Source organism: Lissotriton helveticus, chromosome 8 (genome assembly GCF_964261635.1).
Source record: "Lissotriton helveticus chromosome 8, aLisHel1.1, whole genome shotgun sequence".
Taxonomy (NCBI): domain Eukaryota; kingdom Metazoa; phylum Chordata; class Amphibia; order Caudata; family Salamandridae; genus Lissotriton; species Lissotriton helveticus.
Genome location: NC_136069.1, coordinates 1,214,665,244 through 1,214,682,773, shown reverse-complemented (window position 1 = coordinate 1,214,682,773; position 17,530 = coordinate 1,214,665,244).

The window sequence follows — 17,530 nt, the reverse complement described above, 5'->3', positions numbered from 1 at the left end:
CTTCCCGCCCACTGCGCATCCTCTCGTGGAATGTCAGTGCCTCACCCACTACACGAAGTGCAAGAAAGTTCTCTCCTACCTTCAGATAAAAAAGCAGCATCGCTCTCCTACATATGATGATGCACTTGGACACGATAGAGTCCTACAAACTGCACTGTGACTGGGTGGGGAGGGTATACCATAGCAGCGTGTCAACTCACACCCTTGATGAGGGGGGCCCTCTGTGTAAATGTGGAGTCGCTGTTCTTATTTGCAAATCCATACCTGTCACTATTGTTAAATCTTGGTTTGACCCCAACGGCTGATACATATTTGTCAAGCTGAAAATGGGGGATAAATCCCTGTGTGTAGGCTCAATATACTTCCCAACGGGGAATAAACGCTCCTTCATCCTTCGACGGAACCGACTAATCATGAAAATAGGGACGACCTGGTATGTCATTGGTGGGGACTGAAACTTTTGCTGTGACGTGGTGTTAGATGGGACAGGACCCCCGGGCAAGGGGAACGACCGAGACAGAGCTCTTATGGGTGATATAGCCTCAGACTACAGCCTCGCGGACCACTGGCACCTCTTTCACCCAGTGGACAAGGAGTACACATTCCTATCATCGGCCCACGGAACCCAGTCACACCTAGACTACTTTCCCATCTCTTCCTCCATGGTTACTCTCATTCTTGAGTGACATCTACTTGAGGCAGCTCTTTCAGACCTAGTTCTAGCCAGAGACTTTGGCCTTACTTCCCCAGGCCGCAAACCCTGGAGCCTCAAAATTCAGAGGTACCGCTCACCCCAAGGTAAGGCCCAATTGAAGGCTCATCTGTCCACTTACTTGACAGATTATAAGTCATCAGTGTCTTCTTGTAGAATACTATTGGCAGCCATGAAAGGAACTATCAGAGGACGACTGATGCAAGATACGTCGGTGGCTAAAAAAAAGGCAGCCCTACATCGTATTGAACTGGAAGATCAGATCATCTCACTCTCCCGCCTCTACTCCAACTATCACTCATTACTGACTCCTCACTGCCTAGAACTAGTTGGTATGGCCCTCAATGGCCTTTACACCTCCAAAGCTGAGTACGCCCTCCAACACCTCAAAGGTAGGCTCTATGAAGAAGGGGAAAAAGCTGGTTGTCTACTGGCGCAACAGTTGAGGTAACAAGAGGCTGCAATGGCTATCCCTGTGATCCAAACTACGACTGGTGCAATCCTCACTTGACCACAAGACATAGCTAACAAATTTGCCTCATTTTATGAGAAACTTTACACCCCGGAAATACCCACCCATGAGGAGCAGTTGACTGCATACTTCAGGAGTATCGACCTACCATGCCTTCTGGACAAAGGCAGAGAACTGCTAGAAGGAGAGGAGACATCAGTAAGAGGAAGTCACAGCAGCCATTGCCACATTACCCTACCATAAACTCCCAGGAGAAGACGAGTTCTCAGCAGAATACTATAAGTGGTTGGGAGGTGAGGCTACTGGGACTCTACATGCTGGCGTGCAAGAGGCCGATAACTGCATCCCTAGTCCCTATCTCCAACAGAGTGGTGATTGCGGTTATACCCAAACAGTGGAGAGACCCGCTCTCCTGCTGCAGCTATCACCCCATATACCTGATAAACAGGGACATTAAAATCTTGGCCAGTATACTAGCAGCACGGCTCAGCAAGGTCATCCCATCCTTCATCCATAACACACAGGTCGGTTTTGTCCCAGCTCTATCTTCCATAAATCACCTCCGCACGTTGGCACACACACTATGGGCTGCAAAAATGACCTACTGGACAATGCAGTGACCCTCTCTTTGGACGATGAGAAGGCGCTTGACCGTATTGACTGGGGTTACCTTTTCGCTGCCATAAGGAGCTTTGGCCTAGGTGACTAATTTATTTCTAAAGTCGGTCTGCTTTATAATTGTCCTGAGGCCCAGTTCAATTGTCGTGGATTCCTATCAGCCACCTTTCTGATCCATAGAGGTACCCACCAGGGGTGCCCACTCTCCCCCCTCCCCTTCCTGCTTGGTATGGAACCTTTAGCTGCTCTCATCCATCACTCACCACATATAATGGGTGTCCCCGTTGAGGGTGGCCTATCTAAAATATACGTCTTTGCCGACGATGTTCTCCTCACGCTTAGAGATCTCCCACATTCCCTGCCAGCACTCCTAGAGGTCATCAACAGCTTTGCTGCCCTATCTGGCTATTAAGTAACCAGGGATAAAAGCAAGGCCCTCCCACTCTCCCCCTGCACCACGAAAGCTTCGATCCATAGCTATCCGTTCTGCTGGAAGTAACACTATTGTAAATGCCTTGGTGTACTAGTGAACACAGGCCTGGAGAACATAATCACGGAATACCTGACACCACTAAGTACACAATGAAAACCAACTTCGACAAATGGTTCCATCTGGGCTTCTCCATGTGGGCCAGAGTTCAAGCAGTGTGAATGATCACCTTCCCGCGTTTTACATAGATCCTGGGAATGCTGCCCATCGTAGTGCCCCTAGACACACTACGAAAAATAGACACTAGGATACGGACATTCGTCTGGGGCTCTACCCGCCCTTGTCTATCCGCATCCAAGCTTATGGCTCGTCAATATTCCGGTGGATTAGAGCTCCCGTTTGTAGAACTCTACTCCTTGGCCCTCCACCTCTCACAGCTCGCTTATCTGTTGCCCAATAGACCTGATCCCCCGCAATGGACCGCAGTAGAACAATCACTCCTCATGTGTAGGGACAATCCTAGCCCCCTCTACAGTATTCACATCCCCCTTTATCCCTCCCGTACCTGGTGATACAAGCCACACACAAGGAATGGCAGCCTGTGCACCATCTTTTGGGCGTTAATCACCACCTACATGCAAAAGATCCGCTATGGGGCAACAACAACATCCACATCAATGGCCAAACACTTCAGTGGCAAATTTGAAAAGCAGCAAGAGTATGAGCCCTAAATCAGGTCCTGCAACACAGCGTCCTAAAATCCTTCTCACAACTGAGAGAAAATGTTGGTCGGATTCCGTAACAGACCTGCTTAGGTCCCCAACCCTGGACGTTGCAACCCTTGCCGGTTGTAGCCTACTTAACAACATGGGGCCATCAAAAGGGGGTGATGTCAGGACTCTATGGTACCCTGGTGAGTTACTTCTATTCGTAGCTCCTCCTACGTAATCTGTGTACAACCTGGCAGACACAACTGAAAATGACAGAGGAAGAAGACGATAGGGCGGAAATTGTTGAAGTATAACACACGAAAATGAGCAGGAAAGGGTACATAGAAGGCGGCACATGCCCAGTGAGTAAAAACTGCCCTCACTCACAAAATTGTGACATGCATCATTATTGGGCTTGTAACTGCCACCCCTGCCCAGGCCAACATCTGTGGTTGAGTTAAAGGGAAGGGGAACAATACAAACAGAAAGTTTTGGGATCACCAAAGAAAAGTGCAGTCACTGAAAGTTAAAACTAGCTCGGCTGTGTCCCCATTAACAATTGTATTCCTGGCCATCGAACCAGGTTTAAAAACATGAAGGATGGTGGTGATAGGAGAAGATTCACCATTCCTTACTGCAAAAGTGTCAACATGTTTCTGCCGCTGTACGCATGCCCACATTGTCGGGTCTCTCCGGCATTCATCAGGACCCTTAGGATCCCAAAACGTGGGATGTAATACCCTCTGATCCTGACTTAGGTATCTATGGGATATGTTCTATCCAACATAGAGATTACCTACTCCACACTATCCTCATAACAGACGAGAAGGGGGATTTTATTGCTAGGTCGCCATTCTCTCCTCAAACATTGTGTGTGAGTCGTATTTCTATTCCCCCACAGCATGTGCCTTCCCTGAACACTCAGCATCCATACACCACCATTTTGCCTCATGCACCCATTAGGGTAAATTGTAAGCTCCTTGTCCAAGTCGGACCATTCCTTGTGGAACAATGTCCACTCTCTGTATCACGCAGGAGTCTGTTCCAACCACAATCAAATCCATATCATTAGAGGACGTCCACTTATGCAGCACACAAAATCTAACTCACTGAGTTCCACTATGCGAATCGCTATAATTAGCGAGGTGTAGAAAGCGACCCCCTATAGTCAAACTCTGAAAGGAGACAAAATGTTTACATAATGATGTTATTAATGAGCAAGACCCCTAAAGATCTATTCATGGGTCAATCAAAATCAGTTGCGAATAATAATGTCACTACCTTCATTCACTCGTGTCATGACTGCCGAAAAAGTATGATGGCCCCATCTGCGGCAATCTCATTCTGATCTTAATATTATTTTATTTATATGCCCCTGCATGGTATAAGGCTAGGACAATGACTGGAGGCACTAGTGTATCCCGGTAAACATGGTTCCAATTCCAACACAGAGTCAAAATTGTTCAGATATCGTGTATACAAATTTAGATGGGAGTGCTTAAAGCACCAGTGTATTCATCTAGATCATTGTGTTCCGTACCACAGAACCCCACCGACTCCTTACTTCCTTAAGGTAAGTGCGCTGCCAGGAAATCCTCCAACTCTCGCCGTGTTGGTGGCGGGTTACTGTTCCCATCATTCCCTACATCAGGATTTAGTTCCAGTCACGTGGGGTGACGTGATCCCAGGTGACCATGACTTATTGACATCACTAAGCCCGGTTCTGTAATGCTTTCATTTGGTTCCCACTGATCCCTAACGAAAACTTTCCTGTCTGCCATTTTGCCGCCACCGCCACATTGGGGCTGTGTTGCTGAAGACCGGCGTAGTCTAGGGACTACTTCTCCCAGCGCCACAAGAGGCACACGCCGCAACGTCATCGTCTTCCGCCCGTAGGTGCTCATAAGCTGCACGGGACTCCCGCAGCGTGGGTTCCCTAATGAAAACTTACCTGTCTGCCATTCTGCTGCCACCATCACTGGAGTCATTGGGGCTGTGTTGGCAATAAACAGGAGAAGTAGGTCCCGGTGCCTATTCAGCGCAGTTTAAGTCTGAAGCACTTCAATTATAATGACCTGTAGTGCGCAATGCGGTGGTAGTATACAAGCCTGAGGATGCCCTCATTCGCCCAAAGCATGACTTTTGTAACAAAGAGATATATGGTAACAGGACAGAATGGGAGTAAAGAGAGATAAGGTAACATGATACCTGACTACCCATAAGCCATCCTACTCTGACAGAATCTCACCATAAAGAACGCGATACATATAGTACAGAATGAAAGAAGGCTCCTTTTTGTGTTTTTATGATTGTCAAACTAGGGTAGATTATCCTATTGTATCTGGCATCAAGCTAGCAGTTTTTCAGCTTGGTAATATAGACGTTTACCACAGATATCTCAAACAGCCAATCACACAGGTCTCTTACCCGAGCCAGTGGTAATAAGATAATTGGTTTTACCCCAGACATGTTAGCAACCATAGTGTAACAGTGGCAGAGCAGGCAACCATTGCTTGTAGTAAACGTCTTTTCTTTTACATCTTAAGATGGAAATGATTCTTTTTTAAAAAGGAACCTTAAGGACAACGCATTCATGTATATATCCCAAATATATTGGTTACAAATGTGAAGAACCCCCAGCTTCCAAGGAAAATCAATATTCATTGGCCCTGATGAAGGTGGCACTATTATAGCTTGCACCGAAACGTACGTAGGCCACAACCAGACATCTGAGAATCCCACTGAGAAGGACCCCAAAAAGAAGGATAATTAATAAGAAATTGGGGTTGGTGCCCATGGACATTATTTGTAAAATATCTCATATTTGGGCCCACATCACTCAGTTTTGAGCTTTAGTTAGTAGAAAGTGAGAGTGCGTGTGTGTGAGTAGATTGATTGGTGAGATTGAGATGAATGAGTGCATAGTTGCTTTTTCTAGCTTTTTTTTACCAAGTGTGTTTGTGGGGGTTGTGTTTGTACATATAGATGAATAATATTTTGGTATATATTTTCCTGATCACTTATTTTTCTCAAATATGTATATGATGAAATGTCAATCACTGTTTTATATGGAAAATATGTCAAAAAATACAATATAAATTGCTTTTTGAAAAGAAAAATATCATGAGAAACAAAAAATAAATAAAATATAATTCAAATGAAATTTACTGTTTCCTGCACACTTAGTCATGGTTTTGCGTTGTCCTTTAAATAAAAAATGTCTTTTGAGTTACACCAAATTGCAGTACTAAGATTGGTCAGTTTAGAGGTTTTCTTTATAGCATATACTTTAGTTTCTTCCCCCTCCTCTAGACCTAAAATTAATACTTTGGGGGTCCCCTGAGTACTTTTTGTATCCTGCTGGCAAGTTCACCCCTGAACTGTTTGCCTTTTAATGTTACATCATTATAGTGATTGTGGCGCAGTGTAAAGTGCGTGCGGTCTCTGAGTGCGTGTGTGAGATTGGCCTGCCCTCCCATGGAATGCATGGGGGATATATGTTTCCATGGTAGTTCCTGAGGCGTAGGGAGTGCAAGCTCGAGTTTGGTATGTGCGAACTCGTGAGATTGAATGCTGCGCGATAATGTGTCTCGTGTGGAAGTGCCACTTCTAGAAGTTGGCATGTCTGTGCAGTTAATGTGATTTGACAGTCTGGCTTATGATTGGCTGGAGCTGGCTGGTGTACCTGGCTCCAGGAGTCAGGATGGGTCTACCCCGGTGGTGAATGGGGAGATCTGCATGTTGATGGCAGGGAGGAGCTGCACCTGGGACCTGAATAGGGCAGGGCTTTCCCCCCACAATGCGGGCTCCGCCCCCTGTGGTGCGACTGCTGACCCTAGCCTGTCCTCTGAATGGGGAGAGGGGCTGAGCACAACAGTGCTCCAAAACCAGCTGCGTCTGGTTTTCCCTTAACCCTGCAGCCTCAGACAAAGGATTTGTGTGTATAAAAAGAGGCTGTGACTTCCAGTAAAATGTTCTTGTTTCCTGAATTGAATCTACTTAGGGGCGTGCTGCTGCTGCGGCCCAAGGGAAGGCTTGCCTCCCTGGGCCCTGCCCAGGCCCTGTATGCCCTGGAGGACGTCTTTTGGACCCTCCTGCCCTCTCACCCATGAGGACCTTGTTGCTGGAACCCTTTTTGGCTTCACCATTCTTTCCATCACCTTTGGCAGCCTGGAAGCGCTGTATCTTATTTTTAAAATGTAGCCTGGCAGCGCTGAGCTGCCCTTCGCCCTGAGGGAATCCCCCAAATTTGCCGCAATTGTGGGTGCCCACCCCGCTTATTCTGAGATTTGTAAACAGGTGCCCACCCTGCGTTATGCCCTTGTTTTATGTTGATTTAATGGGTGCCCACTCCGTTTCTATTTTTATTTTGGATTTAGAGGGCGCCCAACCCTCGTTATTGCCCTAGAGAAGTCACCACCATGGCCCTCGCGCCGCAAACAAGAAGTCAGGCACCGTAGTGCCTGACGATGGGTGGGACTTCCGGCTTTCAAAGGAAGTCCCGCCCGCCGCCGTGCTGGGATTGGCCGGCGCTTTGCCGGAAGAAGGGACTGCTGCCCCGGAGCCACGAAGGCTCCACACACTAAGTCCCGGTCCCGAGATGGGGGACCGGGTGAAGACCGGGTGAAGCGGGCTGGGCGCCTTGTGAAAGCGGGGCTCTCATGTGGTGAGAGAGCCCCGCAAAGTGCTACGGCCGCACCGGAGAGAGGAGATCCCCGCTGCAGCAAGCCGGTGAGTGAAAGCCAGCTGGGGGGAAGGTGCGAGGTTGCGCACCCTGACGGTGCCTCTACCTGAGCAGCCCGCTCTGCAGAGGGCTGCTCCGACGTTTGGCTCTGGTGGTGTCTCGGGCGGCCCCACTCTGGCAGTGGGCCGCCCCGCGGTTAATCTCCGCATTTGGGGGCAGTTTCTTTTGGCTTGTTGAGCAGCCCCGGAAGGGGATCTTAACCGCCTATGGACTTTATATCCATGTACTATATGTTTGTAGATCGACCCCTTTTTTTCCTGTTGTACTGTTATGGCTATAATCAGCTGAATAAAGTTAACTTTGACTGACTTTTGACACTGATCGTTATGATTGCCTTATAAATCAATTAAAAATGTATAATTTTGTAGAGATCATGCCTCATAATTATGATGACATAGGGCCTAAAATACGCTTGCAAGGTGGATTTGAAATATTATTACACATTGAATGCACACACATTAATACAGCACTCTGTGGGACACAGACCTGTTACAATCGACTGGTTGCCACAGGTTGTTGTTGCTATTTATAAGTCAAAGTTAAGATAAAGTCTATTGATCAAGATGATCCGGAGCATGAGAAGTGTTCCTACGAGGATCCCCCATTCCGTGTGATACGCTGGTCGTGTGTGTACGTGTGTACAGCTCCCTCTGGGGGACAACATATATAAGTGCTGCCCAGCCTCTCTGAAGAGTGAAATGATGGAAGCTATCAACTCCATTAGCTCTAAACCTTAAGTGCTGGCAATGACCTATCTGCAGGCAAAGCCAAAAAACCTGGTTAGCTATTCACACATTTTTGTTATGTTTTGCTCCCACTGGGGCTAAGATTCTTGGAGTTTAAGAGACCTGTGATCGGTGCATAAATCAGAAATCGGCTTAATAATCCATCTTCTATTAGGTAAAAACAATTCCATTATCAACCTGGTCATCTAGTCAGGGAATTCCATGGGATTTCATCATTAAGTCCCACCACATGGCTTCGTAATCTGTAAACCCACTTCTGTTCCCTCAGTAGGAGTAACCTTTTTGTATCTTCTATATAGTAATTGATTTTAGGTTCATCCAGCACCGCCCAGGATAGGTTATCCACTGTGTAATGTTTCTCTAAATAGTGTGCTGTGAGCTTGGTGTTAGATTTATAGCAACTAAGGGTGCTCCTACGTACCATGATGCGTACTTTGTCATCATGCCTATGTATTTTTTCTTGCAAGAGCACACTATTAGATAGATTACATTTTCTGAGTTAAAATTAGTGTGGACCCTCTGCTCCCATGGATAGGGGAGGCCCACAACAACACTTTTAGAATCATCTGTCAGATGACATACATCACACACATAAACCACATCTTGTGTGTCCTGTAGCTGGAGTGAAATCTAATCGACCTTGAGGTATTTTTGGTCTGGTAATGCGGGGTCTGGTGTGAACCAGTAGATTTTTCAAGTTGCCACTTTTTTGTAGGCGAATAAAGTTTTTCCAAATTGAGGCCATTGGAGTTCAATATCCGTCACTTTTATAGTATCAGTTGATTAATGTGGTGTGAAGCTGTGTTGAAGGTTGTAACACATACTGTATTGGAAACCGTTCCTATTTTAACCTTCTCCAACAAGTTTTCCCTGTTAGCATTCATGGTTCTCTCTCTGGCTCATTTTAGCACCCTCTCCAGGTATCCTCTACTGTGGAGTTTCTTGCTTAGAAGAGCTGCTTCATCAATGAAAGCTGCCCTATCTCTGCAATTCTACCGGAGATGGTAACATTGTCCCACAGGTAAATTCTCTCTTAGAAATTTAGGATCGTCTGTAGGTTTATGGTAGACATGGGTAGAAAGTCCACCTCTTCTAGGTTCAATAACCAAGTCAAGGAACGGCAACTCTGTTTTAGTGAAATGCACTAACGGATTGCGGCCATTCAACCATTCGAGAAATTCACGCACTGTTGACTCATCACACCTCCATATCACTAGGACCTCATCAATAAATCTAGGCCATAGTCTGATGTGTTGGAACCACAATTTTTCCTTGCTGTAAATGTGTTCCTTTTCAACTGCTCTGATGTAAAGGCCTGGCAAACTTGGGGTGAAGGCAATCCTCATGAAAGTACCAGGGGTCTGTAGATATATAGTACCCTCAAATTCCAACAAATTCTTAGTGTAAGCAGTTTCCGCCAGGTTCAAGATGAATGCCCGTGGACATTTATATAGCCATTCCTCTGCATATAAGAGGTCCTCCCGAACCCTCAATGTTTCTCTCTGGGGTATAATCATATAGAGTGCCTTGTTGACACATGACATCTTCCCAGACTGGACAAGAAGATAGGAGACTGCACAGACACGCGCCCACAATACAGCCTCCACCCAGTTTGAGCACCCCGCCACCAGTGTCCATCATGTAGGGGATCTAGCCACACAAAATAAGGAGATGTATGATACCCTGCGTCAATGTATTGCATTTTACCTGTAACACTACTGGACCATACCAGCACAACACCAATGATGATGATGAGGACAATATGAGGGGTACTTGTTATGCCCTAACACTCCCCTTCTCTTCCCCCCTTGTCTATGTACCCACCTCAGTATGATTGTGTGAGTTTTTTGCTTCATGCTCTTTAGCAATAAAATGGTACCTACCACAATATGATAGCCTGCAAGAAATGAAAAGGAACCTACCACAATATGCTAGCTTGTCTTGACTTGCGGTTGCGCATTTAGCCCCAGTTGTCGGAAGCTCCATGATATTTCCATAGCATCCCGTTCCTGTGGTGACACCTTGAGGGGGTGAACAAAACATATGTTGCATTACTTGCGCTGTTTACACAGTTTTGAATGTGTGAATGCTCATGAGCTGGCATAGCTAGCCCCTTCTGACACATTTAAATTATACTGCACCCATTTAATGCTATTAATATCAAATCTTCTGAGGTGAGTGGTATTCAGACAGTATATCGATTGGAAATGTCGACTTCCACAAATATCGAGTTGGAAATATAGTCACACAGAAATATTGACAGCAAGAATATCGTGGTCAAAAATATCGAATTTAAGGGAAGAAATATAATTTTCAAAAATTTAGAAGTCTTTGATATCGTTTGCAAAAATATAGTTGTTTAAAATATCGATTTTGTATTGTATTGTATATTTGAAATGTATGTGATGTCTGCTTTTTTGTATAAGTATTGTTTATGTTTTTAATATGTGTGTTTTATTTTTAGTAGTTATCAACTTTATTTTAAGTACATTTTTCATTTTTTAGTTCCCTAGCAGGTTGTGGGTTTGTAGGAGAATAGGGTGGAAAGTAATTTAAATATAATAAATTAATGACTATTTTTTATTTATTCATATTTATTTAATTGAGTTTTTATAGTGTCAATTGTGGGAATTAATTTATTTGTAATTAATTATAAATTGGTTGTTAATGAATATTAAATATTTGGTCATTAATGATGGTAATTGCGTAGTGTTTTTTAGGTGCGGGTTATGGGGTTTATAGTGGTGAAGGGTAGGATGTAATTTTTGATTAATTAATTCATTGTTACTTTATATTATTTAATTGATTGAAAATTAATTACGGAAGTTGTGTAGTTAATTTTAGGTGCTGATTGTGGGTATTAATTAATAATTAGTTGATCATAAATTAATTGAAAATTAAATATGGAAATTGTGTAATTAAGTTTAGGTGTGGGTTGTAGGGTTTAGCCGGGTAATGGGTGGGAAATAATTTATGTTTAAATAATAATTAGTTGATCATTCTTATTATTAAATAATTAATATTTAATTATGGTATTTGTTTATTTTTTGTGTTTGGGATGTACTTTTATAGGGGTACGTTTTGGGGAGTACATTAATTTATGATTTTTTGTTAAATACGATTAGTTTTTTAAAATAAGTTTTAATTGTGTAATTAATTTTTTCACAGTTTAATTTTAGCTGTGGGTTGTGGGAATTATAGGGGTAAAGTGTGGGTAGTTAATTTATTTTTATGAGTTTTAATTTGTTTTTAAATTTATAATCTTTGTTTAATTAATAAAGGTTGCACCTACACAATCAGTATGGGTGTCTCCTGGGGAACAGACACGTGCGAGAATTCTGCTACCACAAATTCTTCAAAATTAGATCAAAAGGACTATACGAATGCGTCTTCAAAGTATTTCAATCATACTTCTTTTTATTTCCACGTAATCTTTTTCAATTCCATGATTGGACATATATTATAATGATCAAAAGTAATTTAGATAAACATCATTCCATGGTTTGATTTCATAACTTTGTATTCCAATGCATTTCGGCAATAAATGCCTTCATCAGGGAAATCTACAAGGGAGAAATAAATAAGCATTCTAAGGTTCCACCTCTAGAATTCATAATGTCAGGTATGTACTTTCACATTCGTAAATAATCAATTAAACAGTAGAAAATGTATACACATTAGTACTATCGGTTTCCGTGCCACAGTATTCTGATATAAATTAAACCTAATGACATAAATGAGTGATAACAAAAACATATGTAGAAATGTATTCAACCTGTACACGGGGAAAATGTGAACTAAATCAAAATGAGGCTCTAACACAGTAGCGGGTGTGGTTATCTGATTCAGATTATCAACATTTCATTAGTGAAATCGTAATCGCTGACGGCAAAAATCCCAACTCACTCATACCTGGTAACCCAGAATCGCTTCACAAACGAAGGACACGGTATAATGTTACACGTAGCGCTTAACTCGTGAAACGGTGTTCGACGAAATTTCTTCGTGCTGTATTATTGAAGCCGCTAATTGTGTGCTAACGCTTATCGCTATGAATCAATGTGTCTCCAACACGCCTGGATACGTGCCGTACGTTGATCCAGTCTGTAAAGGCAAGTAACCGACAAGGGTTCCCTTGTCGTTTGAAGTTAGCGTGTGACGCAAAAGGGGGAGTGGCTAAATACATGATGCTACGATGCTCCGGGTTAATTAAAGGAGAAGTGTGGAAAAATGGGCGGTGTGTTCTCTGTAAACGAACAATAAAGTGCAAAACATTCAAAATGTTGCTGCAGCAGCGTGGTATAAACATTCTAGGAGATGAGAAGAAGATTCTATACATGTGAATCCTCACGGTTAACTAACTATAGGCAACAAGAGTGTAACAGACATAATTAAGAATAGGTATAACATTGTAACTGAGTGATCAACAGCAGCGCTGAAAGGCAATGGTTAGTAAGCACAGGGTATAATCAGTCACAGTAAACTAGGAGGCCATTATAAGTAACAGTTAAGTTCAGTCCTTTCGTTCAACCCTGTAGGTTTTAGGGTTTGTAAATGTTATTGTCTCTGTCCGCTCGTTTCTCCACTGTTTCCAAAACGCAAGTTTTAATTTGGCTGATTTGATGGTTGGCTTCAATAAAATGAGTTGCCACGACTGATTTCAAGGCCCTTGTTCTGATGTTGCTCTTATGTTCGTTCAATCGTATTTTGAGTTTACGTTCAGTTTGGCCAATATTGGCCTTACCACACTGGCATTTGATCATGTAGATGATGTTAGTAGTGCTGCATGTAGCATTTACTTTCAAACTGATCTTATTACCCCTCATGGGATGGGTGATGGTATTACCTTGTAAGATGTTGTTACAATTCCCACAATTCCTGCATGGGATAGTGCCTTTATACTTTTGTGCTCCAGTTGGCATGACTGATCGTTTAATTATTTCACCCAAATTTCTTCCCCTGTTGAACGCAAAGATGGGCATTTCATTGAAAATTTCTTTAAATTCTGGTTCAACTTGTAACATCGGCCAATGTTTTTTGATGATACTTTTGTATTGGGGAGAAATGGTGGAGAATTTGCTCACACATGTTATTTTTGGATCTTTGACAGTTTTCTTAGAAGACAATAGGTTCTCTCTGTCTCGACTGTTTACTTTACTTATAGGGTAGGAAATAAAAGTAAATTTATGTTATAATTAAAGTTTTTTTCTAAATCATTTCTAATTAAAAATATTTATTTGTTTAAAGTTATTTTGTAATTTTATTTGGTATAATATTTGAAAGTATTTGTCATATGTATTTAACATTATAATATGTTATTTACATATTAAATGTATGTGTATTTTAATGCATAACATAATTATATATTTTTAAATTTATTTTGTTTTTTAAATATTTTAGTTGTTAATATTTTGTTTGTTTTTAATTTTGAAGTGACTGGTGTGGGAATATCCATTTTTACCTCTCCGCAAACCAACACTTTCCCTACTGTTGCACTCACTGGATTGGGAATAGTCATTTTTACCCCTCCACTATCCAACATTTTCCCAACTGTCGCACTGACTGGTGTGGGAATATCCCTTTTTACCCCTTCGCTTTCCAACACTTTCCCTACAGTAGCACTCACTGGAATGGGAATTGCCATTTTTACCCCTCTGCTATCCAACACTTTCCCTACTGTTACACTCACTGGAGTGGGAGTAGTCATTTTTACCCCTCCACTATCCAACACTTTCCCTACTGTTACACACATACTCGGGCACTTCATTCCAAGCTGTTACAAGTCACGATGACACATTGTATCCCGCCACTGATTGGGCATTCACACAAGTAAAGGAGCCTGTTCTGATTATCCCATTGGTGCGAGGCAATTCAAATGTACCTTTCTAAGCATGAGCACAAAATCCGTTCCGCTCGCGGATTTTGCGGACTTCCGGTAAATTCGCAATCCGCGAACTCCCACGAATTTACCGAAAATCCGCAAATCCGCGAGCGGCGGATCCGGGGGGCAAAAGTTCAAGCCTTCAAGCTTGAAGTTGTTGTAACTATTTTAGGATGGCGCCGGCAAGCTGCCAGCGCCATCCTAAAATAGTTACTAAGTTAGCTTCAACAGGAAGCACTAATAGATAAAATAAAGCAGGTGCTCGAGCACCTGCTTTATTTTATCTATTAGTGCTTCGTGATTAAGCTAATTTAGTAACTATTTTATGATGGCGCTGGCAGCTTGCCGGCGCCATCATAAAATAGTTACAGGATGATGGACAGCTCACTCAAGGGACCCCTGCGCACATCGGTGCGATTGCATAGTAACACACACATGGTCGCTGGAACTAGTTGAAGCTCAATTCAGTGACACATTTATCAGCCAAAAACAATCGTGAGCGTTGAGGAGGCTGGGCAGGTGTGCTTCCTTCCCAAATCTACCGTTGAAAATCAGCTGTGATGCTGGATAGAGGCCTTTGCATCCTTGACTTTCAAGAGCGCAATCCCCGTGCTGTTCCTGTGACCAGGAGCTTCTTTCTCTTCATCTGCTGCTCTGATCTTTCTCTGACCTTTTATACACACAAGAGGCATGTGAACTCGCATGGAAGCCCCGCCCACACACTCGCGGTGTGCACAGTCTTCCCGCCATTTACCCACTATCATGGACAGCTCACTCAAGGGACCCCTGCGCCCTTGGGCGCGATTGCATAGTAACACACACATAGTCGCTGGAACTAGTTGAAGCTCAATTCAGTGACGCATTCATCAGCCCAAAAACAATCGTGAGCGTCGTCGAGGCTGGGCAGGTGTGCCTTCTTCCCAAATCTACCGTCGAAAATGAGCTGTGATGCTGGATAGAGGCCTTTGTATCCTTGACTTTCACAAGCGCAATCCTCGTGCTGTACCTGTGACCAGGAGCTTCTTTCTCTTCATCTGCTGCTCTGATCGGTCTCTGACCATTTATACACACAAGAGGCACTTGAACTCGCACAGAAGACCCCCCCGAGTGGGGCAGAGGGCAGAAGACCACAAAAACGAGTGGGACAGAGGGCAGAAACGATTGGGGCAGAGGGCAGAAGACCACAAAAACGAGTGGGACAGAGGGCAGAAACGAGTGGGGCAGAGGGCAGAAGACCACAAAAATGAGTTGGGCAGAGGGTAGAAGAGCACAAAAACGAGTGGGACAGAGGGCAGAAACGAGTGGGGCAGAGGGCAGAAGACCACAAAAACGAGTTGGGCAGAGGGCATAAGAGCACAAAAACGAGTGGGACAGAGGGCAGAAACGATTGGGGCAGAGGGCAGGAGACCACAAAAACGAGTTGGACAGAGGGCAGAAACGAGTGGGGCAGAGGGCAGAAGACCACAAAAACGAGTTGGGCAGAGGGCAGAAGAGCACAAAAATGAGTGGGACAGAGGGCAGAAACGAGTGGGGCAGAGGGCAGAAGACCACAAAAACGAGTTGGGCAGAGGGCATAGGAACACAAAAAGGAGTGGGACAGAGGGCAGAAACGATTGGGGCAGAGGGCAGAAGACCACAAAAACGAGTTGGACAGAGGGCAGAAACGAGTGGGGCATAGGGCAGAAGACCACAAAAACGAGTTGGGCAGAGGGCAGAAGAGCACAAAAACGAGTGGGACAGAGGGCAGAAAAAATTGGGGCAGAGGGCAGAAGACCACAAAAACGAGTGGGACAGAGGGCAGAAAGGAGTGGGGCAGAGGGCAGAAGACCACAAAAACGAGTTGGGCAGAGGGCAGAAGAGCACAAAAACGAGTGGGACAGAGGGCAGAAACGAGTGGGGCAGAGGGCAGAAGACCACAAAAACGAGTTGGGCAGAGGGCATAAGAGCACAAAAACGAGTGGGACAGAGGGCAGAAACGATTGGGGCAGAGGGCAGAAGACCACAAAAACGAGTGGGGCAGAGGGCAAAAGGGCACAAACACGAGTGGGGCAGAGGGCAGAAAGGCACAAAAACGAGTGGTACAGAGGGCAGAAGGGCATAAAAACGAGAGGGTGGCAGTGATGAACCAGAGAGCGCATCACGGTCTCGCCCCAAAAAAAAACACGAACACGCAAAGCGTCCCGCGAACATGCCAAAACACCCTGCGAACACGCAAAGCGCCCCGCAAACACGCAAAAATATAAAAATCCGCACATTCGCACAAATTCGCGAATTTTGCGGATCGCAAATTCGCAAATCCGCAAATTCGCGAATTCGCAAAATTCGCCAATGCTTATACCTTTCACTCTGTTTATGTGACCGCTGAACACCCCTCGTCCTACCATGCGGCACCACAGTTCACGGAGCAGGGGACGTCATATTTCCGCAATCCCTGAAATCTGCATGATTGACGACGATGTCGACTCCATTGCCCAGAATGCCTCACTGGTGGTGCCAAGCGTTTGTAGTTCAATACATAGCTCCAAATCCACCAAAGACGCATGTAGCACTCTTCTGGACAGGTGCAATTAAATGGTGGTGGGTCCATAAAAATATGACAAGGCTCACGTGTTTAAGGAAACACACTGCACTCCTGGGGTTTATGTTCAAGATTTTATTTCGAGGACGCGTTTCGGCGTGTCTGCCTTCTTCCAGCTCGTATTTCAAAAGCAGTCAACATGCTGTGAGGGCACTTTTAAATGCAGAGATGGATTCTCATTGGACACTGATGCAGCAAAGAGAAGAGATTGGTCAGTTCTTTAAAGTTCCACACATACTCGGGCACTTCATTCCAAGCTGTTATACGTCACGATGACACATTGTATCCCGCCACTGATTGGGCATTCTCACGAGTAAAGCAGCCGTTCTGATTATCCCTTTGCTGCGAGGCAATTCAAAAGTACCTTTCACTCTGTTGGTGTGACCGCTGAGCACCCCTCGTCCTACCATGTGGCACCACAGTTTACGGAGCAGGGGACGGCATATTTCCGTAATCCCTCCAATCTGCATGATTGACGACGATGTCGACTCCATTGCCCAGAATGCCTCACTGGTGGTGCCAAGCATTTGTAGTTCTATACAGAGCTCCAAATCCACCAAAGACGCATGCAGCACTCTTCTGGAAGGGTGCAGTTAAATGGTGGTGGGTCCATGAAAATATGACAAGGCTCACGTGTTT